Source organism: Arachis stenosperma, chromosome 1 (genome assembly GCF_014773155.1).
Source record: "Arachis stenosperma cultivar V10309 chromosome 1, arast.V10309.gnm1.PFL2, whole genome shotgun sequence".
Lineage (NCBI taxonomy): Eukaryota > Viridiplantae > Streptophyta > Magnoliopsida > Fabales > Fabaceae > Arachis > Arachis stenosperma.
Window position 1 is genome coordinate 82,462,638 of NC_080377.1, and position 24,878 is coordinate 82,487,515.

The 24,878-nt window shown below is 42.7% G+C and overlaps 1 non-coding gene across 1 annotated transcript; it reads right to left on the minus strand.

Annotated features, from left to right (window-relative positions):
• Positions 1-1,568: 1,568 nt before the first annotated feature.
• Positions 1,569-1,676, minus strand: LOC130951330 (small nucleolar RNA R71). Its single transcript, XR_009073934.1, has one exon. It is a non-coding gene; the product is annotated as a small nucleolar RNA R71 (small nucleolar RNA).
• Positions 1,677-24,878: the final 23,202 nt, after the last annotated feature.

A 24,878-nucleotide genomic window follows, 5' to 3' on the forward strand; every position in this document is an offset into this window, starting at 1 on the left:
TGCTAAGTTTGGTGTCTTGCATGCATTGTTATTTGATTCTTGTTGCATTTTGATTATTAAAAATCCAAAAATATTTTTAATTTGTGTCTTTTCAAGTCAATGATACAAGGGATTGAAGATTCAGAACACACTGCAGAGGAATTATACAGAAAAAGCTGAGCATTCAAAAATGCCCAGTGAAGAAGGCAGACTGGCGTTTAAACGCCAGCCAGGGTACCTGGTTGGGCGTTTAACGCCCAAAAAGGTAGCATTTTGGGCGTTAAACGCCAGAATGTATACCATTCTGGGCGTTTAACGCCAGGATGGTGCTAGGAGGAAGATTTTGTTTTCAAATCAATTTTTTTTCAAGTTTTCAAAGTTTTTCAAAATCAAATCTTTTTCAAATCATATCTTTTCAATCAAATGGTTTCAAAATCAATTTCCTTCCTTTTTCAAAGATACTTCCTAACAATTAATGATTTGATTGAACATCTCAAATTTGTTACCTTTTCTGTTGAGAAAGGTTTAATGTTTGAATCATATCTTTTCTTGTTAGGCAAGTCACTAATTTTCAAAATCAAATCTTTTAAAATTATTTTCAAATCATATCTTTTAAAATGGTTTTCAAATCATATCTTCTCAATCACATCTTTTTAAGACCATAACCTTTCAATCATATTTTTTTTTTATCATATCTTTTTCAAATTAGTTTTCAATCAAATTCTTTTTAGTTTCTAATTTCAAAATCTTTTTCAATAATCACTTGATTTCTTTTCCACTTTGAATTTTCGAAAATTATCAATCAAATTTTCAAAATGTTTTCAAAATCTTTTGATTGAATTTTCGAAAATTCTCTTCCCTCCTTCTCACATCCTTCTATTTATGGAGTACCACTCCTTCTAAATGCATGATTCGAACCTTATCTAATTAAAGTTCGAATTCTTCTTCTCCTTCTTCTTTCTATTTCTCTTTTCCTCTGACATTTCAAGGAATCTCTATACTGTGACATAGAGGATTCCACATTTTCTTTTTCTCTTCTCTTTCATATGAGCAGGAGCAGAGACAAAGGCATTCTTGTTGAAGCTGATCCTGAACCCGAAAGGACCTTGAAGAGAAAGCTAAGAGAAGCCAAAGCACAACTCTCTTTAGAGGACCTGACCGAATTCTTCAAAGAAGAAGAACCCATGGCAGCCGAAAACAACAACAATGCCAACAATGCAAGGAAGGTGCTGGGTGACTTTACTGCACCTACTCCCGACTTCTATGGGAGAAGCATCTCTATCCCTGCCATTGGAGCAAACAACTTTGAGCTTAAGCCTCAATTAGTTTCTCTAATGCAACAGAATTGCAAGTTCCATGGACTTCCAATGGAAGATCCTCATCAGTTTTTAGCTGAATTCTTGCAAATCTGTGACACAGTCAAGACTAATGGGGTTAACCCTGAGGTCTATAGACTGATGCTATTCCCTTTTGCTGTAAGAGACAGAGCTAGAATATGGTTGGATTCTCAACCTAAAGAAAGCCTGGACTCTTGGGAAAAGCTAGTCAATGCCTTCTTGGCAAAGTTCTTTCCACCACAAAGATGGAGTAAGCTTAGAGTGGAAGTCCAAACCTTCAGACAGAAGGATGGAGAATCCCTCTATGAAGCTTGGGAAAGATACAAACAATTAATCAGAAGATGTCCTTCAGACATGCTTTCTGAATGGAGCATCATAGGTATTTTCTATGATGGTCTCTCTGAACTATCTAAGATGTCCTTGGATAGCTCTGCTGGAGGATCTCTTCATCTGAAGAAGACGCCTGCAGAAGCTCAAGAATTGATTGAAATGGTTGCAAATAACCAATTCATGTACACTTCTGAAAGGAATCCTGTGAACAATGGGACTAATCAGAAGAAAGGAGTTCTTGAGATTGACACTCTGAATGCCATATTGGCTCAGAATAAAATATTGACTCAACAAGTCAATTTAATTTCTCAAAGTCTGTCTGGAATGCAAAATGCACCAAACAGTACTAAGGAGGCTTCATCTGAGGAAGAAGCTTATGATCCTGAGAACCCTTCCATGGAAGAGGTGAATTACCTAGGAGAACCCTATGGAAACACCTACAATTCTTCATGGAGAAATCACCCCAATTTCTCATGGAAGAATCAAGAGAGACCCCAACAAGGTTTCAACAACAATAATGGTGGAAGAAATAGGTTTAGCAATGGCAAGCCTTTTCCATCATCTTCTCAGCAACAGACAGAGAGTTCTAAGCAGAATACTTCTGACTTAGCAACAATGGTCTCTGATCTAATAAAGACCACTCAAAGTTTCATGAATGAAACAAGGTCCTCCATCAGAAATTTGGAAGGACAAGTGGGTCAGCTGAGCAAGAAAGTTACTGAACTCCCTCCTAGTACTCTCCCAAGTAATACAGAAGAAAATCCAAAAGGAGAGTGCAAAGCCATAGACATGGCCGAATATGGAGAGGAAAGAGAGGAGGAGGACGCCACTGAGGAAGACCTCAGTGGGCGTGTACCAATCCCCTCTGAGTTCCTCAATGAGGAACAATGGGAATCTGAGGCTCAAAATGAGACCATAGAGATTCCATTGGACTTACTTCTGCCATTCATGAGCTCTGATGAGTACTCTTCCTCTGAAGAGGATGAGTATGTCACTGAAGAGCAAATTGCTAAATACCTTGGAGCAATCATGAAACTGAATGACAAGTTATTTGGAAATGAGACTTGGGAGGATGAACCTCCCTTGCTCACCAAAGAACTGGATGACTTGTCTAAGCAGAAACTGCCTCAAAAGAGGCAGGATCCTGGGAAGTTTTCTATACCTTGTACCATAGGCACCATGACCTTCAACAAGGCCTTGTGTGACTTAGGGTCAAGTGTGAACCTCATGCCCCTCTCTGTAATGGAGAAATTAGGGATCTTAGAGGTGCAAGCTGCAAAAATCTCATTAGAGATGGCAGACAACTCAAGAAAACAAGCCCATGGACTTGTAGAGGGTGTTCTGGTTAAAGTTGAAGACCAGTACATTCCTACTGATTTCATAGTCCTAGAGACTGGAAAGTGCATGGATGAATCCATCATCCTTGGCAGACCCTTCCTAGCCACAGCAAAGGCTGTGATTGATGTTGATAGAGGAGAGTTGATCATTCAAGTGAATGGAAAATCCTTGGTGTTTAAGGCCCAAGGACATCCCTCTATCATCATGGAGAGGAAGCATGAAGAGCTTCTCTCAAAACAGAGCCAAGCAGAGCCCCACAGTCAAACTCTAAGTTTGGTGTTGGGAGGCCACAACCAAACTCTAAGTTTGGTGTTGAACCCCACATTCAAACTCTAAGTTTGGTGTTGGGAGGTTCCCACACGGTTCTGAGTATCTCTGAGGCTCCATGAGAGTCCTCTGTCAAGCTAATGACATTAAAGAAGCGCTTGTTGGGAGGCAACCCAATTTTTATAGTTAACTATTTCCTTTTGTTATTTTATCTTTTTTGTAGGTTGATGATCATAAGAAGTCACAAAAACAATGAAAAAAGCAAAAACAGAATGAAAAACAGGAAGAAAAACAGCACACCCTGGAGGAGAAGAAACTGGCGTTTAAACGCCAGTACTACTAGCTGTTGGGCGTTTAACGCCCAGTCTGGCACCATTCTGGGCGTTTAACGCCAGAAAGGGGCACCAGACTGGCGTTAAACGCCAGTAAAGGGCAACAACCTGGCGTTAAACGCCAGGAATGGGCACCAGCCCGGCGTTTAACGCCAGAAATGGCTCAAAACGTGATTTTGAGCAACATTTGGTGCAGGGATGACTTTTCCTTGACACCACAGGATCTGTGGACCCCACAGGACCCCACCATCACTCTCTCTCTTCTTCCCCCATTCACCAATCACCTCAATACCTCTTCCCCAAAAACCCTTCACCTATCAAACCCCATCTTTCTCTTCACCACTCACATCCATCCTTCATAAATCCCCACCAACCTCACCCTTCAAATTCAAACCACTTTCCCTCCCAAACCCACCCTCCATGGCCGAACCATTACCCCCCCCCTCTCTCCTATAAATACCCTTCTTCAACTCTTCATTTTCACACAACCTAAACACCCTTTCTTACCCTTCTTGGCCGAACACACTACCATCTCCCTCTTCCTCATTTCTTCTTCTTCTACTCTCTTCTTTCTTCTTTTGCTCGAGGACGAGCAAACATTTTAAGTTTGGTGTGGTAAAAGCGTTGCTTTTTCATAACCATTTATGGCATCCAAGGCCGGAGAAACCTCTAAAAAGAGGAAAGGGAAGGCAAAAGCTTCCACCTCCGAGTCATGGGAGATGGATAGATTCCTCTCAAGGGTGCATCAAGACCACTTCTATGAAGTTGTGGCCTTGAAGAAGGTGATCCCCGAGGTCCCCTTTTCACTCAAAAAGGGTGAATATCCGGAGATCCGCCATGAGATCCGAAGAAGAGGTTGGGAAGTACTCACCAACCCCATTCAACAAGTCGGAATCTTGATGGTTCAAGAGTTCTATGCCAATGCATGGATCACCAAGAGCCATGACCAAAGTGTGAACCCGAATCCAAAGAACTATCTCACTATGGTTCGGGGGAAATACTTGGATTTTAGTCCGGAGAGTGTGAGGGTGGCGTTCAACTTGCCTATGATGCAAGGAGATGAGCATCCTTACACTAGAAGGGTCAACTTTGATCAAAGGTTGGACCAAGTCCTCACAACCATATGTGAAGAGGGCGCACAATGGAAGCAAGATTCAAGAGGAAAGCCGGTTCAATTGAGAAGGCATGACCTCAAGCCCGTGGCTAGAGGATGGTTAGAGTTCATACAACGCTCAATCATTCCCACTAGCAACCGGTCCGAAGTTACCATAGACCGGGCCATCATGATCCATAGCATCATGATTGGAGAAGAAATAGAGGTTCATGAGGTATAGCCCAAGAACTCTACAAGGTGGCGGACAAGACCTCCACTTTGGCAAGGTTAGCCTTTCCTCATCTCATCTGTCACCTCTGTTATTCAGTTGGAGTTGACATAGAGGGAGATACCCCCATTGATGAGGACAAGCCCATCACCAAGAAAAGGATGGAGTACACAAGAGACCCCTCTCATCAAGAGATCCCTGAGATGCCTCAAGGGATGCACCTTCCTCCACAAAATTATTGGGAGCAATTAAACACCTCCCTAGGAGAGTTGAGTTCCAACATGGGACAACTAAGGGTGGAGCATCAAGAACACTCCATTCTCCTCCATGAAATTAAAGAAGACCAAAGAATCATGAGGGAGGAGCAACAAAGACATGGAAGAGACATTGAGGAGCTCAAGCACTCCATAGGATCTTCAAGAGCAAGAAAGAGCCGCCATCACTAAGGTGGACCCGTTCTTTGATTTCCTTGTTATTGTTCTTCTGTTTTTCGAATTTTAATGCTTATGTTTATCCATGTTTGTGTCTTATGATCATTAGTGTCTTAGTGTCTATGCCTTAAAGTTATGAATGTCCTATGAATCCATCACCTTTCTTCAATAAAAACGTGCCTAATTGATAAAAGAAAGAATTGCATGAATTTTGAATTTTATAATAGTTTAATTATTTTGATGTGGTGGCAATATTTTTGTTCTCTGAATGTATGCTTAAACAGTGCATATGTCTTTTGAATTTGTGGTTCATGAATGTTGGCTCTTGAAAGAATGATGAAAAAGGAGACATGTTACTGAGGATCTGAAAAATCAATAAAATGATTCTTGAAGCAAGAAAAAGCATTTCAAAAAAAAAACGAAAAAAAAAAGAGAGAAAGGAATAAGAGTTGTGATCCAAGGCAATAAGAGTGTGCTTAAGAACCCTGGACACCTCTAATTGGGGACTTTAGCAAAGCTGAGTCACAATCTGAAAAGGTTCACCCAATTATGTGTCTGTGGCATGTATGTATCCGGTGGTAATACTGGAAGACAGAGTGCTTTGGGCCACAGCCAAGACTCAATAAATAGCTATGTTCAAGAATCATCATACTTTACTAAGAGAATCATTAACACTATCTGGATTCTAAGTTCCTAAAGAAGCCAACCATTCTGGATTTCAAAGGATAGAGTGAGATGCCAAAACTGTTCGGAGGCAAAAAGTTAAAAGCCCCGCTCATCTGATTAATACTGATCTTCACAGATGTTTTTGGAATTCATTGCATATTCTCTTCTTTTTTATCTTATTTGATTTTCAGTTGCTTGGGGACAAGCAACAATTTAAGTTTGGTGTTGTGATGAGCGGATAATTTGTATACTTTTTGGCATTGTTTTTAGTATGTTTTTGATATGATATAGTTAGTTTTTAGTATATTTTTATTAGTTTTTAATTAAAATTCACTTTTCTGGACTTTACTATGAGTTTGTGTGTTTTTCTGTGATTTCGGGTATTTTCTGGCTGAAATTGAGGGATCTGAGCAAAAATCTGATCCAGAGACTCAAAAGGACTGCAGATGCTGTTGGATTCTGACCTCCCTGCACTCGAAGTGGATTTTCTGGAGCTACAGAAGCCCAATTGGCGCGCTCTCAACGGCGTTGGAAAGTAGACATCCTGGGCTTTCCAGCAATATATAATAGTCCATACTTTGCCCAAGATTTGATGGCCCAAACCGGCGTTCAAAGTCACCTCAAGAAATTCCAGCGTTAAACGCCGGAACTGGCACCTAATTGGGAGTTAAACGCCCAAACTGGCACTAAAGCTGGCGTTTAACTCCAAGGGGAGTCTCTACACGAAATTGCTTCATTGCTCAGCCCAAGCACACACCAAGTGGGCCCGGAAGAGGATTTTATGTCATTTACTCATTTCTGTACACCCTAGGCTACTAGTTTCTTATAAGTAGGACCTTTTACTATTGTATAGAAATCTTTTGATCACTTTTAGATCTCTAGATCATCTTTGGACATTTTAGTTCTTAGATCATTGGGAGGCTGGCCATTCGGCCATGCCTAGACCTTATGCTTATGTATTTTCAACGGTGGAGTTTCTACACACCATAGATTAAGGTGTGGAGCTCTGCTGTACCTCGAGTATTAATGCAATTACTATTGTTCTTTCATTCAATTCCGCTTGTTCTTTTACCAAGATATCACTTGTTCTTCAACATGATGAAGGTGATGATTGACGCCCATCACCATTCTCACTCATGAACAAGGTGACTGACAACCATTCTTGTTCTACACGCATTTGAGGCTTAGTGAATATCTCTTGGATTCCTGATTGCACGATGCATGGTTGATCGCCTGACAACCGAGTGCTCGCCTGACAAACGAGCCAACCATTCCGTGAGATCAGAGTCTTCGTGGTATAGGCAAGAACTGATGGCAGCATTCAAGAGAATCCGGAAGGTCTAACCTTGTCTGTGGTATTCTGAGTAGGATTCAATGATTGAATGACTGTGACGTGCTTCAAACCTGTAACCTACTGGGCGTTAGTGACAGACGCAAAAGAGTTATTCTATTCCGGTAGGGGAGGGAACCAAACCGGTGATTGGCAGCACTGTGACAGAGTGTGTGCATTAGCTTTCACTGCGCGGATGGGAGGTAGCTGCTGACAACAGTGAAACCCTACACGAGCTTGCCATGGAAAGGAGTAAGAAGGGTTGGATGAAGACAGTAGGAAAGCAGAGAGACGGAAGGGAAGGCATCTTCATGCGCTTATCTGAAGTTCCTACCAATGAATTACATAAGTATCACTATCTTTATCTTTTATGTTATTTTCGTTCATCACCATATATATCTGAGTTTGCCTGACTAAGATTTACAAGATGACCATAGCTTGCTTCAATACTAACAATCTCCGTGGGATCGACCCTTACTCACGTAAGGTTTATTACTTGGACGACCCAGTGCACTTGCTGGTTAGTTGTGCGAAGTTGTGTAATGCCATGGTATTGAGCGCACCAAGTTTTTGGAGCCATTACCAGGGATTATGAGAGTTGTGAAAAAGTATAGTTCACAATTTCGCGCACCAGCGAACCTCAAAACGGGCCTAAAAGAGGAACTCATAACCCTCTTAAAGGAGAATTCCGACCTCTTCGCCTGGAAAGCCTCCGACATGCCAGGCATAAGCCCCGACCTGATGTGCCATAAGCTATCAGTTTACCCGGGATCCCGACCTGTCCAACAAAGACGCCGGAAGCTCGGACCCGAGCGCATGCAAGCAATAGAAGAACAAGTACAAGCACTACTAGATGCAGGGTTCATTAAGGAAGTAAAATACCCCCTATGGCTCGCAAACGTGGTCCTGGTAAAAAAGCCCAACGGAAAATGGAGGATGTGCGTCGATTACACAGACCTCAACAAAGCCTGCCCCAAAGACCCATATCCACTACCAAACATCGACGCCTTAGTAGACGCAGCCTCAGGCTACAGATATCTCTCTTTCATGGACGCATACTCGGGATACAATCAAATCCCGATGTACGGACCCGACCAAGAAAAGACCTCGTTCATAACCCCAAGGGCAAATTACTGCTATGTAGTAATGCCCTTCGGGCTGAAGAACGCAGGGGCAACCTACCAGAGGCTAATGAACAAAGTGTTCTCAGAGCACATCGGACTACAGCTAGAGGTGTACGTCGACGACATGCTGGTAAAGACACAAGAAGACAGAAACTTGCTGACCGACCTCACCAGCGTCTTCGGCACCCTCAGAAAACACAACATGAGACTTAACCCGACAAAGTGCACCTTCGCCGCAGAAGTCGGAAAGTTCTTAGGCTTCATGCTGACTCAAAGGGGCATCGAAGCGAACCCGGACAAATGCCAAGCGATACTCAATATGAAGAGCCCGACGTGTGTCAAAGAAGTACAACAACTGAATGGAAGGCTAGCCGCCCTATCAAGATTCTTAGCAGGATCAGCAATAAAGTCACTACCTCTCTACTCACTCCTAAAGAAAGGGAAACCCTTCTCATGGACCCCGGAGTGCGAAAAAGCCTTTCAAGAATTCAAGGAATTCCTCGGGCAGCCACCAATCCTAACCCGACCTTTAAAAGGAGAAGAACTCGCATTATACCTCTCGGTTGGACATCGAGCAGTCGCTTCAGCATTAATACGAGAAAATGACCAAGGACAACACCCCATATACTTTGTAAGCAAGGCACTACAAGGGGCCGAATTAAACTATCAGAAGATAGAAAAATTCGCCTACGCCCTAGTATTTACAGCTCGGAGGCTCCGTCCCTACTTTCAAGCCCACACCATCAAAGTCCGGACAAACCAACCCATAAGACACATCCTCCAAAAAATAGACCTGGCAGGACGAATACTGCAATGGGCGGTGGAACTGTCCGAGTTCGACCTCCACTATGAAACCCGGACTGCCATAAAATCTCAGTATCTAGCCGACTTCATCGCAGAATACACTGAGACCCCTGGAACCCCACTCTCATGGAACCTGTATGTCGACGGGTCCTCAAACAAAACTGGAAGCGGAGCCGGGGTTATACTCGAAAGCGACCAAGGAACGCAGATAGAACTATCCCTAAAATTCGAGTTCCAGGCCTCGAACAACCAAGCCGAATACGAGGCCCTACTAGCAGGGCTAAGGCTAGCCGAAGAGGTCGGAGCCCAGAAAATCACGATCTTCAGCGACTCCCAGGTCATCACATCACAAGTAAATGGAAGCTACCAGGCCAAAGACCCAACTATGAAAAAATACCTGGACCAAACACAGGCACAATTACGCCACTTTCCAGAGATACAGATCCAGCACATACCTCGGGAACAAAACGCCCGGGCAGACGCCCTCTCAAAGCTTGCCAGCACCAAGCCCGGAGGCAACAACAGAAGTCTCCTCCAGGAAACCTTACAGTCTCCCTCCGTGCTAAGAGAGGAAGAAACGCTAAATATATCCGACCAACAGCAAGGATGGATGACCCCCATACTCAGCTACCTGAAGTCGGGAACTCTCCCCGCCGAAAGAAAAGAAGCTAAAAGACTCACGAAAGACGCCCAGAATTATACACTAATTCACGACGTATTATACAGAAGAGGATTCGCAAACCCCCTCCTTAGGTGCGTCCCGACCTCAGAAACAAAGAGCGTCCTCGAAGAAGTCCACGGAGGCATGTGTGGGAACCACCTCGGAGCTCGGGCATTATCCAAGAAAGTAGTCCGAGCCGGGTTCTACTGGCCAACTTTGCAAAGAGACGCAACGGAGTTTGTGAAAATATGCCCCCCCTGCCAAAAACACGCCAATTTCCACAAAGCACCACCCGAAGACCTTATCAGCATCACCGCACCATGGCCCTTCGCAAAATGGGGACTTGACCTACTCGGCCCGTTCCCCCAAGGACCGGGGCAAGTCAAATACCTCATAGTAGGGGTCGACTACTTCACAAAGTGGATCGAAGCTGAACCCTTAGCCACCATTACGGCTCAGAAAAGCCGCAAATTCCTATACAAAAACATTGTCACAAGGTTCGGAGTCCCCTACTCCATTACAACAGACAATGGAACACAGTTCACGGACACAAGTTTTCAGAACTTGGTGGCCGAACTAAAAATCAAACAGCAATTCACCTCAGTCGAGCACCCACAAGCCAACGGACAAGCAGAGGCCGCAAATAAAGTCATCTTGGCCGGGTTAAAACGAAGACTCCAAGAGGCCAAAGGAGCATGGGCCGAGGAGCTCCCCCAGGTGTTATGGGCATATCGGACAACTCCACACTCTACAACGGGAGAATTGCCATTCCGACTAGCTTACGGGATGGAGGCAATGATTCCTATCGAAATAGATGAAGGGTCGCCCAGAGTCATCTTCTACAACGAAGAAGGTAACCCGCAGGCACAAAAGGAAGAACTCGACCTCCTCCCCGAGGTCCGAGAAAGAGCCTGGGTCCGAGAAGAAGCCTTAAAACGGCGAACGGCCCTCAGATACAATTAGAAAGTAATAAAACGAAGCTTCTCCACTCACGACCTAATCCTAATCCGAAATGACATCGGAACACAAAAGTCAGGAGAAGGAAAGCTAGCTGCAAATTGGAAAGGACCCTACAAAGTAACAGAAGTCTTAGGAACAGGCTATTACAAGATATCCGACCTAGAAGGCAATGAGCTGCCCAGGGCCTGGCACGCCTGTAATCTAAGACGGTACTACAGCTAGAAAAATTTGACCCGAGGTGTACTCTTTTTCCCTACAAGGGTTTTTTAATGAGACACCCGGTCAAGTAAGGCACCCGACCTAGTCAAGGGTAAACACTCTGTAAATATTCTTTCCTTTTTAATACTAATCAAATTTTTTTATTTTCTTTTGTTCTTCCTCGTGATGAAACAAATCCTGAAAAAGTACCCCGCCAAGGCGCATTAATTTATGCTCGACAAAACGCAAAAAATCATTGCCGAGAGACCACACAAGGTCGGCAAAGATAAAAGCGACGAGGTTCAAATTAATGTGAGAAGTTATAAAGTAACTCTGAAAAAGGCTCAAAAAGCCAAATAAAAAGAGATTACAAAAATAACTTAAAAGGCCGACCAATGACAAGGTCGGACCCAACAAAGGGTGTACTCGACCGCCCAACCCGAGGTCCGAGAAAAAGCCCGGACCCGAGAAGGAAGCCTTAAAACGGCGAAAACAAAGATTTCGAAAACGCTTACTAAAAAGTTGCTATACAGAAAGCAACTAAAAAGTACAAGCGAAAAAACGAAATCAAAAGGAAAAAACAAAAGTTTTCAAGAAAAAAGCGCTAGCTAAAAGGTTGTTATCCAAAAACAACTAAAAAGCATAAAAGCGGAGCAAAAAGTCAAAATGCGAACAAAAAAACACCGCATAATAAGCTAAAAAGTTACTACAAGTAGCTAAAAGCAAAAAGAGTGTCCAAAGCATTCACAGAAACCATCCAAAAAACAAAAGAGCCCACAGGCCGGGCAAAAAACCAAAAGATAAAAGGATTACAGAGAATCAAAGATCCTTTCCGGACGCCACATCAACAGAAGGCTGCGGGAGAAACATAGAAATCGGGACAGCATCGACGGCACCGTCATCTCGATTTAAAACCTCCACACCAGATCCATCCCCGGCCAAAGGTGAAGTCGGGTTCACAACCGGAACTTTGGGGTCGGACACCGGAACTTTGGGGTCGGACACCGGAACCTCATCCTCGTTGGGAGCAGGAACAATCTTTCCCTCCACAACAACGTTATCCGTACTGAATAAACTCAGATCCAGGTTAGGGGCCAGAACCCGGACCTGAGCCTTCAAATTTTCATACATAGCATCCATACCCTTAGCCACATGCCCTTCTAGCTCGTAAAAATCATCCTGAGCAGATTGCAACTTCTCCTTTGTCTCCACAAGCTCGGCAAGTGGCCGAGTATAATTCTCCTTCGCCGCCTTCGCCATCTCCTCGGACGAACTCGCCGCCGCCACAGCCACGGTAGCTTTAGCTTTCTCCTTCTCCAAAGACTCCTCCAGCTCAGCAATCCTAGCAGCCTTCAGTTTACTAATTCTCTCAAACTCAGACTGAGCTTTCTCAAGACGGGAACTGGTCGCACCAATAGGGGATTTCTTGAACTCCCGGGCAATAGCGGCATGAAGACTAGCCATCCGGACACAGCTCCGCGCCATATACTGAAAATGGTGCTCCATAGACACATCATCAGTAGAAATAAAAGTCTGAGGGAGAATATGCTGTTCAACCCAACCAAGAGCATCGAAATCCTTGTCATTAAAACCCGCAGGCTCTTGAGAGGTCTTCTGTTTCTTGGGAGGAGGACCCGAGGACGAAGGAGGAGAAGAGGTAGCAGGTCCAGAGGTCGGAGGATCTTGATTTATAGCTCGGAACTGGGGAGTCAGAATAGTCTTTGACCGAGTAGTGACACCCACAGTAGTCTTCTCCGGAGAAGATCGGGCAGAAGCCCCCCCAGCCTCGATATTCCGAGCAGCCACAGACTTCTTCGTCCGATGAAGGTACTTCATGGAATCCGCCTGAGAAGACATCTCTGCAGAAATAAAAGAAAAGGATTACCACAACAGAAATTCCACCAAAACAAGCAAAGCCAAAAAAAAACTAAAAAAGATGAATCTCGGAGAGGTCGGGAACTACCTAACTCGGAACGGAGAAGGCTTGGATCTCCCAACATTTTCTTCGTGTCCAAGTGAGGTGCCCGACCCCATAAACTGCTTACCACACCCACAAAAGCCTGCTCCACCTCATCTAGACTCTCAAAAGTATACTTAGTAGACACTACATTCTCCTGCCAACAAAGAGGAAAAGAAGGCTCCCCACTCTCATCTAGAAAGAAAGGTCGGACATCTCCAGTAGCCCGGACCTTGAAATAAAAGTTCTTAAAATCATGAAAAGACTCATCATACAGGGTACAAAACTTCCTTCCCTGGTTAGCCCTAAAAGAGACCCAAGATACCTTCCCTCCACCCGACCCCGGCTTCGTCAACACAAACAAATAAGAAAAAAGAGAAATAGAGGGAGCAACGCCCAAAAACTGACACAAAAGTTGAAACAGCTTTAAAAACGCCCAGGAATTTGGATGGAGCTGCGTAGGGGCAAGATTACAAGACCATAACACCTCAGACTCCAGGTCGGTAAAGGGAAGTCGGACACCCAGCTTAGAGAAAAAACAATCATAAGCATAAAAGAAGAGCTTCTCGGAACTATCTAGGGGCGGAAAGCACACTCTCTCCTCGGAATCCGGGGCCACTAGTTCATAATCCCTCTCAGACTCTCTATTTTCACATATGCTACAGTGCCTACGGAACCTAGCTAAATACTCAGAATCTACCACAGAAGGGACTCTTAGAGGAAGAGGGTCTACCCAACCAAGACCACATGGAATCTTAGTCGACATCGCTTGAAGAACCTTTCGAGACATAAAATTCTTACCTACAAAGAAGAACACAACAACAGGAAAAATCACGTAAAGAAGACAGCGAAAACCCATTCAGCAAAGCAAAGAAACAAAAAACCTCCACGAAAAAAAATGCGGCAACCCGGAACTAAAAAATACCAGAGAACAAAAAGAGCCCCCCCACATACAAATAACAAAGCAATGGCGGCGCCTCTTTTCGGGGCAACCCAGGCATAAAAGAAAAAGAAACAAACAAGAGCCACACAAAGAAACAGAAGCATATGTGCACAAGAAAAGAGAAACATGGGAACAAACCTGGAAGAAAGAAACGAAGACGACGAGCTCCGGAGCAAGAAGAACGAAACGACGACACAGAAGAAACTCCAGAAAGACACACGGAGAGATTCGGGGAAGCAGAAGTAAAAAGAGAGAAGAAGCAGTGCTCGAAAAAGATAAAGAGAAACAAAAACGTAGAGAAAGAGGAAAAGGGGCAAATAAATAAAGCCTTCACAGAGCCCGAACGGAAATCGAGGAAAAACGGTAAAATGCAATAAATGCAGGAAACTGCCATTTTTGAAATTTGAAAAACTGCTATGCCCGAGCTCGACCTCCCTGAAAAGGACGAACTCGGGCAGGGGCACTGTTCATACCCTGACCGGGCTCCTCCAAACTCGGTCAGTTCATAAAAGGTCCGACCTCGTCCTAAAGGCTCACGCCTAAAGGTCGGACCTCGGACGAATAAAGCAGGGGAAGGCCCATCAAAAGGAACGCAGCCCAAACCTAAAGGCCGAAAAGGCCTAGCAAAGGCGGTTCCACAAAGATAGGGATAAAACTCCCGAAAGATAAGATAAGATAAGAATATCTTATCCAGGGAAGATCACGGCCAACTACTATAAATACACTGGAGCACCCAGGTATGGCATTCATTCCACATCTACACATATCTGCTTGGACCCATGCTAACTTAAGCATCGGAGTGTCATTGCAGGTACAACCACCAACCACTCTGCATATCAAGCTCGGGTCCCTGAACCCCCACCTCGGGCCTCTCCAGACGACCGAGCTACACGTTTCAAGTAACCCTCGGAACAGGATCCATTGATCCTTTTGCGTCTGTCACTACGCCCAACACTCGCGAGTTTGAAGCTCGTCACAATCATCCAATCCTTGAATCCTACTCAGAATACCACAGACAAGATTTAAACATTCCGAATTCTCAAGGGTGCTACCAATGGATTCTAGCTTATACCACGAAGATTCTGATTAAGGAATCTAAGAGATACTCATTCAGTCTAATGTAGAATGGAGATGGTTGTCAGGCATACGTTCATGGGTTGAGAATGATGATGAGTGTCACAGATCATCACCTTCTTCATATTGAAGCGCGAATGAACATCTTAGATAGGAACAAGCGTGTTTGAATAGAAAATGGAAATAATTGCATTAATTCATCGAGACGCTGCAGAGCTCCTCACCCCCCAACGATGGAGTTTAGAGACTCATACCGTCAAAAGTACAAAGTTTAGATCTAAAAAATGTCATGAGATACAAAATAAGTCTCTAAAAGTTGTTTAAATACTAAACTAGTAACCTAGGTTTACAGAAAATGAGTAAACTAAGATAGATGGTGCAGAAATCTACTTCTGGGGCCCACTTAGTGTGTGCTGGGGCTGAGATTTGAGCTTCTCACGTGCCTGGGCTGTTTTTGGAGTTAAACGCCAGGTTGTAACCTGTTTCTGGCGTTTAACTCCAACTTGCAACCTGTTTCTGGCGCAGAAAGCCAGAATGCAACATGGAACTGGCGTTAAACACCAGTTTACATCGTTTATCTTCGCGCAAAGTACGAACTATTATATATTGCTGGAAAGCCCTGGATGTCTACTTTCCAACCCAATTGAGAGCGCGCCAATTGGACTTCTGTAGCTCCAAAAAATCCATTCCGAGTGCAGGGAGGTCAGAATCCAACGGCATCAGCAGTCCTTTTTCAGCCTAAATCAGATTTTTGCTCAGCTCCCTCAATTTCAATCAAAAAATACCTGAAATCACAGAAAAACATACAAACTCATAGTAAAGTCCAGAAATATGAATTTTGCCTAAAAATAATAAAAATGTACTAAAAACTAACTAGAATACACTAAAATCTACATGAAATTACCCCCAAAAAGCGTATAAAATATCTGTTCATCACAACACCAAACTTAAACTGTTGCTTGTCCTCACGCAACTAGATAAATAAAATAGGATGAAAAGAAATCAAGTAATAGTATCTCAAAGTTTTAAGTGAATCTCATATTCTAAGTAGATGAGCGTGACTAGTAGCTTTTTGCTTCTGAACAGTTTTGGCATCTCAATTTATCTTTTGAAATTCAGAATGATTGGCATCCATAGGAACTCAGAATTTAGATAGTATTATTGATTCTCTTAGTTAAGTATGTTGATTCTTGAACACAGCTACTTTTATGAGTCTTGGTCGTGGCCCTAAGCACTTTGTTTTCTAGTATTATTACCGGATACATAAATGCCACAGACACATAAATGGGTGAACTTTTTCAGATTGTGACTTAGCTTTCCTAAAATCCCCAATTAGAGGTGTCCAGAGTTCTTAAGCACACTCTTTGCTTTGGATCACAACTTTAACCACTCAGTCTCAAGCTTTTCACTTGGACCTGCATGCCACAAGCACATGGCTAGGGACAGCTTGATTTTAGCTACTTAGGCCTGGATTTATTTCCTTGGGCCCTTCTATCCATTGAAGCTCAAAGCCTTGGATCCTTTTCACCCTTGCCTTTTGGTTTAAAGGGCTATCAGCTTTTTCTACCTCTTTTACTTTTTTTTTCACTGCTTTTTCTTGCTTCAAGAATCAATTTCTTGATTTTTCAGATCAGCAATAATATTTCTCTTGTTCATCATTCTTCCAGGAGCCAACAACTTTAACATTCATAAAATTTAATATAAAAAATATGCACTGTTCAAGCATTCATTCAGAAGACAAAAAATATTGCCACCACATATAAATAATTAGAATTTTTCTTATCAAGAACTCGAAAAATTATTGCCTCTTTATTCTAAAAATTCTACTATTTTATTCACGTTTGATGATGATGAGAAAAATAAATTATAGCTTACGTGGAGATAAAATCAAAATAGATATACTACTTACTACTCATATATAACTTCTAAGGTAAATTCCTATAAGAATAACTATCACAGAGTTAAAGCTAAGATTAGGACTCAACAACCTTTATTTTGGGAAATAGATGTTCCTCTAGTCTGTGGGGTGCCTGGTTCTTCAAGAGATAGCTTTTGACGCTTCAGTTCCTTCAAGTCACGCCTTTGCTCTTCTTGTTCCCCAAGTAGTTTGCAAAGCATGCTATTTTGATTATTCTGTTCTTCCTTGAATTGGTCCATAGCTTCTTGCAAATTGGCAACAGATGCTTCAAGATGCTCCCAGTATTCAATTTGGGGGATCTCCGGGAGGAATTCCTGTGCTCTCCTCTTGATGGGGTCGTCCTGCACTTGTTGTTTTTCCATTGATATTTTGGTGATTGGTCGCTCAACTGAGATATACTCAATTATTCCCATCTTCACTCCAGCACTTTACATAGCATAGAGATTAAGCCTGGATAAGCCAATTGGGCATCTTTGGAGTTCTTGTTTGCAATTATGTAAAGTTCACACAAAATCAGCTGATGAACTTCCACTTCTCTTCCCAACATAATGCAATGGATCATCACTGTTCTTTTAATGGTGACTTCAGAGCGGTTGCTAGTTGGCAGTATAGAATGCCCAATAAAGTCCAGCCAGCCTCTAGCGACTAGTTTAAGATATTCTCTCTTGAGTTGATTTGGGACGCCCTTGGTGTTGGTTGTCCATTTGGTTCCAGGGAGGCATATGTCCTCTAGAATCTTGTCTAAGCCCTTATTTGTTCTCAGCATTCTCCTATTAAAGGAGTTTGGGTCATCTTTTAGCTGAGGTAGCTTAAAGATCTCCCTGATTTTGTCAGGGTGGATGTGAACAATCTTTCCTCTGACCAAGGTCCGATAGTCATAGAGGGCAGTTCCAGATATTCTCTGCCTGTCTGTTTGCCACAGATTAGATTAGAATTCATGAACCATGTTTCTTCCCACCTTTGTTTTAGGATTAGCTAGGATTTCCCAGCTCCTGCTTCGAATTTGCTCTTGGATCTCCGGATATTCATCTTCTTTCATATCGAATTTGACTTCTGGGATCACTGACCTTAGACCCATTATTTTGTAGTAACGGTCTGAATATTCTTTGGTTAAGAACTTCCCTTGATTCCAAAGTGATTTTGGAGTATTCTCTTTCTTGCCTCTTGGAGTGGTTTGTTTTCCTTTAGGAGCCATGATCTTAGCAGGTGTTGGCTTAGTGATCACGAATAAACTCACCAAACTTAGAGGTTTGCTTGTCCTCAAGCAAAAGAAAGGAAAGGAGAGGGATAGAAGGAGAGCTAATTTCGAATGGTGGATGAGAGGAGGGAGGCCGAATGTGGATTTAAAGGGAGGGGGTGGGTTTTCGAAAATTTTGAAAAAAAATAGATAAGATAGAAGATATGATTTGTAAAAGATAAGTATGATATGAGGAAGATATAATTTAAAATTAAAAAGTTATGAAAGATATTTGAAAAAGATAAATCTGAATTTTGAGAAGAAAATATGATGAGTTTGAAAAGATTTGAAAAGAATTTAAAAAAATTTGAAAAGAAGATGAAGAGGATTAAAAAAAATTTTGTGTTTATAAATTAAGATATGGTGTGCGAAATTGTGATCACTACTTTTCACAACTCAAATAATCCCTAGTAATGGCCCCAAAGACTTGGTGCTCAATACCATGGCATAAACACAACTTTGCACAACTAACCAGCAAGTGCACTGGGTCGTCCAAGTAATAAACCTTACGCGAGTAAGGGTCGATCCCACGGAGATTGTTGGTATGAAGCAAGCTATGGTCACCTTGTAAATTTTAGTCAGACAGACTCAAATGGGTATAGATGATGAATGAAACATAAAGATAAAGATAGAGATACTTATGTATATCATTGGTGAGAGCTTCAGATAAGCGTATGAAGATGCCTTCCCTTCCGTCTCTCTGCTTTCCTACTGTCTTCATCCAATCCTTCTTACTCCTTTCCATGGCAAGCTTATGCAAGGGTTTCACCGTTGTCAATGGCTACCTCCCATCCTCTCAGTGGAAATGTTCAACGCACCCTTTCACGGCACGGCTATCCATCTGTCGGTTCTCGGTCAGGCCGGAATAGAATCCATTGATTCTTTTGCGTCTGTCACTAACGCCCCGCCTGCTAGGAGTTTGAAGCACGTCACAGTCATTCAATCATTGAATCCTACTCAGAATACCACAGACAAGGTTAGACCTTCCGGATTCTCTTGAATGCCGCCATCAGTTCTTGCCTATACCACGAAGACTCTGATCTCACGGAATGGCTGGCTCGGTTGTCAGGCGAGCGCTCGGTTGTCAGGCGATCAACCATGCATCGTGTATCAGGAATCCAAGAGATATTCACCCAATCTAAGGTAGAACGGAGGTGGTTGTCAGTCACACGTTCATAGGTGAGAATGATGATGAGTGTCACGGATCATCACATTCATCAAGTTGAAGAACAAGTGATATCTTGGACAAAGAACAAGCGGAATTGAATAGAAGAACAATAGTAATTGCATTAATACTCGAGGTACAGCAGAGCTCCACACCTTAATCTATGGTGTGTAGAAACTCCACCGTTGAAAATACATAAGAACAAGGTCTAGGCATGGCTGAATGGCCAGCCTCCCAAAGTGATCAAAAGATCTCAAGAAAAAGGTTCCAAAGATCCGAAGATGAAAATACAATAGTAAAAGGTCCTACTTATAGGAAACTAGTAGCCTAAGGATTACAAATATGAGTAAATGACATAAAAATCCACTTCCGGGCCCACTTGGTGTGTGCTTGGGCTGAGCAATGAAGCATTTTTCGTGTAGAGACTCTTCTTGGAGTTAAACGCCAGCTTTTGTGCCAGTTTGGGCGTTTAACTCCCATTTTGGTGCCAGTTCCGGCGTTTAACGCTGGGAATTCTGAGGGTGACTTTGAACGCCGGTTTGGGCCATCAAATCTTGGGCAAAGTATGGACTATCATATATTGCTGGAAAGCCCAGGATGTCTACTTTCCAACGCCGTTAAGAGCGCGCTAATTGGGCTTCTGTAGCTCTAGAAAATCCACTTCGAGTGCAGGGAGGTCAGAATCCAACAGCATCTGCAGTCCTTTTCAGTCTCTGAATCAGATTTTTTGCTCAGGTCCCTCAATTTCAGCCAGAAAATACCTGAAATCACAGAAAAACACAAACTCATAGTAAAGTCCAGAAAAGTGAATTTTAACTAAAAACTAATAAAAATATACTAAGAACTCAACTAAAATTACTAAAAACATACTAAAAACAATGCCAAAAAGCGTATAAATTATCCGCTCATCACAACACCAAACTTAAATTGTTGCTTGTCCTCAAGAAACTGAAAATAAAATAAGATAAAAAGAAGAGAATATGCAATGAATTCCAAAAACATCTATGAAGATCAGAATTAATTAGATGAGCGGGGCTTTTAGCTTTTTGCCTCTGAACAGTTTTGGCATCTCACTCTATCCTTTGAAATTCAGAATGATTGGCTTCTTAAGGAACTCAGAATCCAGATAGTGTTATTGATTCTCTTAGTTAAGTATGATGACTCTTGAACACAGCTACTTTATGAGTCTTGGCCGTGGCCCAAAGCACTCTGTCTTCCAGTATTACCACCGGATACATACATGCCACAGACACATAATTGGGTGAACCTTTTTAGATTGTGACTCAGCTTTGCTAGAGTCCCCAATTAGAGGTGTCCAGGGTTCTTAAGCACACTCTTTTTGCCTTGGATCACAACTTTATTTCTTTCTTTTCCCCTTTTTTTTCGTATTTTTTTTTTTCGCCTCTTTTTTTTTGTATTCACTGCTTTTTCTTGCTTCAAGAATCATTTTTATGATTTTTCAGATCCTCAGTAACATGTCTCCTTTTTCATCATTCTTTCAAGAGCCAACATTCATGAACCACAAATTCAAAAGACATATGCACTGTTTAAGCATACATTCAGAAAACAAAAGTGTTGCCACCACATCAAAATAATTAAACTGTTATAAAATTCAAAATTCATGCAATTCTTATCTTTTTCAATTAAGAACATTGTTTATTTAAGAAAGGTGATGGATTCATAGGACATTCATAACTTTAAGGCATAGACACTAAGACACTAATGATCATAAGACACAATCATAGATAAACATAAGCACTAAAATTCGAAAAACAAGAAAATAAAGAACAAGGAGATTAAAGAACGGGTCCACCTTAATGATGGCGGCTTGTTCTTCCTCTTGAAGGTCTTATGGAGTGCTTGAGCTCCTCAATGTCTCTTCCTTGTCTTTGTTGCTCCTCTCTCATGATTCTTTGATCTTCTCTAATTTCATGGAGGAGGATGGAATGTTCTTGGTGCTCCACCCTTAGTTGTCCCATGTTGGAACTCAATTCTCCTAGGGAGGTGTTCAGTTGCTCCCAATAGTCTTGTGGAGGAAAGTGCATCCCTTGAGGTATCTCAGGGATCTCATGATGAGAAGGGGTCTCTTGTTTGCTCTATCCTTTTCTTAGTGATGGGCTTATCCTCATCAATGAGGATGTCTCCTTCTATGTCAACTCCTACTGAATAACAGAGGTGACAAATGAGATGAGGAAAGGCTAACCTTGCTAAGGTAGAGGACTTATCCGCCACCTTATAGAGTTCTTGGGCTATAACCTCATGAACTTCCACTTCTTCTCCAATCATGATGCTATGGATCATGATGGCCCGGTCTATAGTAACTTCGGACCGGTTGCTAGTGGGAATGATTGAGCGTTGGATAAACTCCAACCACCCTCTAGCCACGGGTTTGAGGTCATGCCTTCTCAATTGAACCGGCTTCCCTCTTGAATCTCTCTTTCATTAGGCGCCCTCTTCACATATGACTGTGAGGACTTGGTCCAACCTTTGATCAAAGTTGACCCTTCTAGTGTAAGGATGTTCATCTCCTTGCATCATGGGCAAGTTGAATGCTAACCTTACATTTTCCGGACTAAAATCCAAGTATTTCCCCCGAACCATAGTTTGCCAATTCTTTGGATCCAGGTTCACACTTTGATCATGGTTTTTGGTGATCCATGCATTGGCATAGAACTCTTGAACCATCAAGATTTCGACTTGTTGAATGGGGTTGGTGAGAACTTTCTAACCTCTTCTTCGGATCTCATGTCAGATCTCCGGATATTCACTCTTTTTGAGTGAAAAAGGGACCTCGGGGATCACCTTCTTCAAGGCCACAACTTCATAGAAGTGGTCTTGATGCACCCTTGAGATGAATCTCTCAATCTCCCATGACTCGGAGGTGGAAGCTTTTGCCTTCCCTTTCCTCTTTCTAGAGGTTTCTCCGGCCTTGGATGCTATAAATGGTTATGGAAAAACAAAAAGCAATGCTTTTACCACACCAAACTTAAAAGGTTTGCTCGTCCTCGAGCAAAAGAAGAAAGAAGAGAGTAGAAGAAGAAGAAATGAGGAAGAAGGGAATGGCTTTGTGTTCGGCCAAAGAGGGGGAGAAGTGGTGTTTAGGTTGTGTGAAAATGAAGGGGTGAAGAAGGGTTTATATAGGAGAGGGGGGTTCATGGTTCGGTCATGTATGGGTGGGTTTGGGAGGGAAAGTGGTTTGAATTTGAAGGGTGAGGTAGGTGGGGTTTTATGAAGGATGGATGTGAGTGGTGAAGAGAAAGATGGGATTTGATAGGTGAAGGGTGTTTGGGGAAGAGGTGTTGAGGTGATTGGTGAATGGGTGAAGAAGAGAGAGAGTGGTGGGGTTGGTGGGGATCCTGTGGGGTCCACAGATCCTGTGGTGTCAAGGAAAAGTCATCCCTGCACCAAATGGCATGCAAAATCACGTTTTGAGCCAATTTTGGCGTTAAACGCCGGGCTGGTGCCCATTTCTGGCGTTTAACGCCAGGTTCTTGCCCTTTTCTGGCGTTTAACGCCAGTCTGGTGCCCCTTTCTGGCGTTAAACGCCCAGAATGGTGCCAGACTGGGCGTTAAACGCCCACCTGCTAGCCTTACTGGCGTTTAAACGCCAGTAAGTTCTTTCTCCAGGGTGTGCTGTTTTTCTTCCTGTTTTCCATTCTGTTTTTGCTTTTTCAATTGATTTTGTGACTTCTCATGATCATCAACCTACAAAAAACATAAAATAACAAAAGAAAATAGATAAAATATAACATTGGGTTGCCACCCAACAAGCGCTTCTTTAATGTCAGTAGCTTGACAGAGGGCTCTCATGGAGCCTCACATTTTCTCAGAGCAATGTTGAAACCTCCCAACACCAAACTTTGAGTTTGAATGTGGGAGTTCAACACCAAACTTAGAGTTTGGTTGTGGCCTCCCAACACCAAACTTAGAGTTTGACTGTGGGGGCTCTGTTTGACTCTGTTTTGAGAGAAGCTCTTCATGCTTCCTCTCCATGGTGACAGAGGGATATCCTTGAGTCTTAAACACAAAGGATTCTTCATTCACTTGAATGATCAGTTCACCTCTATCAACATCAATCACAGCCTTTGCTGTGGCTAGGAAGGGTCTGCCAAGGATGATGGATTCATCCATGCACTTCCCAGTCTCTAGGACTATGAAATCAGTAGGGATGTAGTGGTCTTCAATCTTCACCAAGACATCCTCTACAAATCCATGAGCTTGTTTTCTTGAGTTGTCTGCCATCTCTAATGAGATTCTTGCAGCTTGCACCTCAAAGATCCCTAGCTTCTCCATTACAGAGAGAGGCATGAGGTTTACACTTGACCCTAAGTCACACAGAGCCTTCTTGAAGGTCATGGTGCCTATGGTACAAGGTATTGAAAACTTCCCAGGATCTTGTCTCTTTTGAGGTAATTTCTGCCTAGACAAGTCATCCAGTTCTTTGGTGAGCAAAGGGGGCTCATCCTCCCAAGTCTCATTTCCAAATAACTTGTCATTTAGCTTCATGATTGCTCCAAGGTATTTAGCAACTTGCTCTTCAGTGACATACTCATCCTCTTCAGAGGAAGAATACTCATCAGAGCTCATGAAGGGCAGAAGTAAGTCCAATGGAATCTCTATGGTCTCATTTTGAGCCTCAGATTCCCATGGCTCCTCATTGGGGAACTCAGTGGAGGTCAGTGCACGCCCACTGAGGTCTTCCTCAGTGGCGTTCACTCCCTCTCCTTCCTCTCCAAATTCGGCCATGTTGATGGCCTTGCACTCTCCTTTTGGATTTTCATCTGTGTTGCTTGGAAGAGTACTTGGAGGGAGTTCAGTAACTTTCTTGCTCAGCTGTCCCACTTGTGCCTCCAAATTCCTAATGGAGGACCTTGTTTCAGTCATGAAACTTTGAGTGGTCTTGATTAGATCAGAGACCATGGTTGCTAAGTCAGAGGGGTTCTGCTTAGAATTCTCTGTCTGTTGCTGAGAAGATGATGGAAAAGGCTTGCCATTACTAAACCTGTTTCTTCCACCATTATTGTTGTTGAAACCTTGTTGAGGTTTCTCTTGATTCTTCCATGAGAAATTTGGGTGATTTCTCCATGAAGAATTATAGGTGTTTCCATAGGGTTCTCCTAGGTAATTCACCTCTTCCATTGAAGGGTTCTCAGGATCATAGGCTTCTTCTTCAGATGAAGCATCCTTAGTACTGCTTGGTGCATTTTGCATTCCAGACAGACTTTTAGAAATCAAATTGACTTGTTGAGTCAATATCTTGTTCTGAGCCAATATGGCATTCAGAGTATCAATCTCAAGAACTCCTTTCTTCTGATTAGTCCCATTGTTCACAGGATTCCTTTCAAAAGTGTACATGAATTGGTTATTTGCAACCATTTCAATTAGCTCTTGAGCTTCTGTAGGCGTCTTCTTCAGATGAAGAGATCCTCCAGCAGAGCTATCCAAAGACATCTTGGATAGTTCAGAGAGACCATCATAGAAAATACCTATGATGCTCCATTCAGA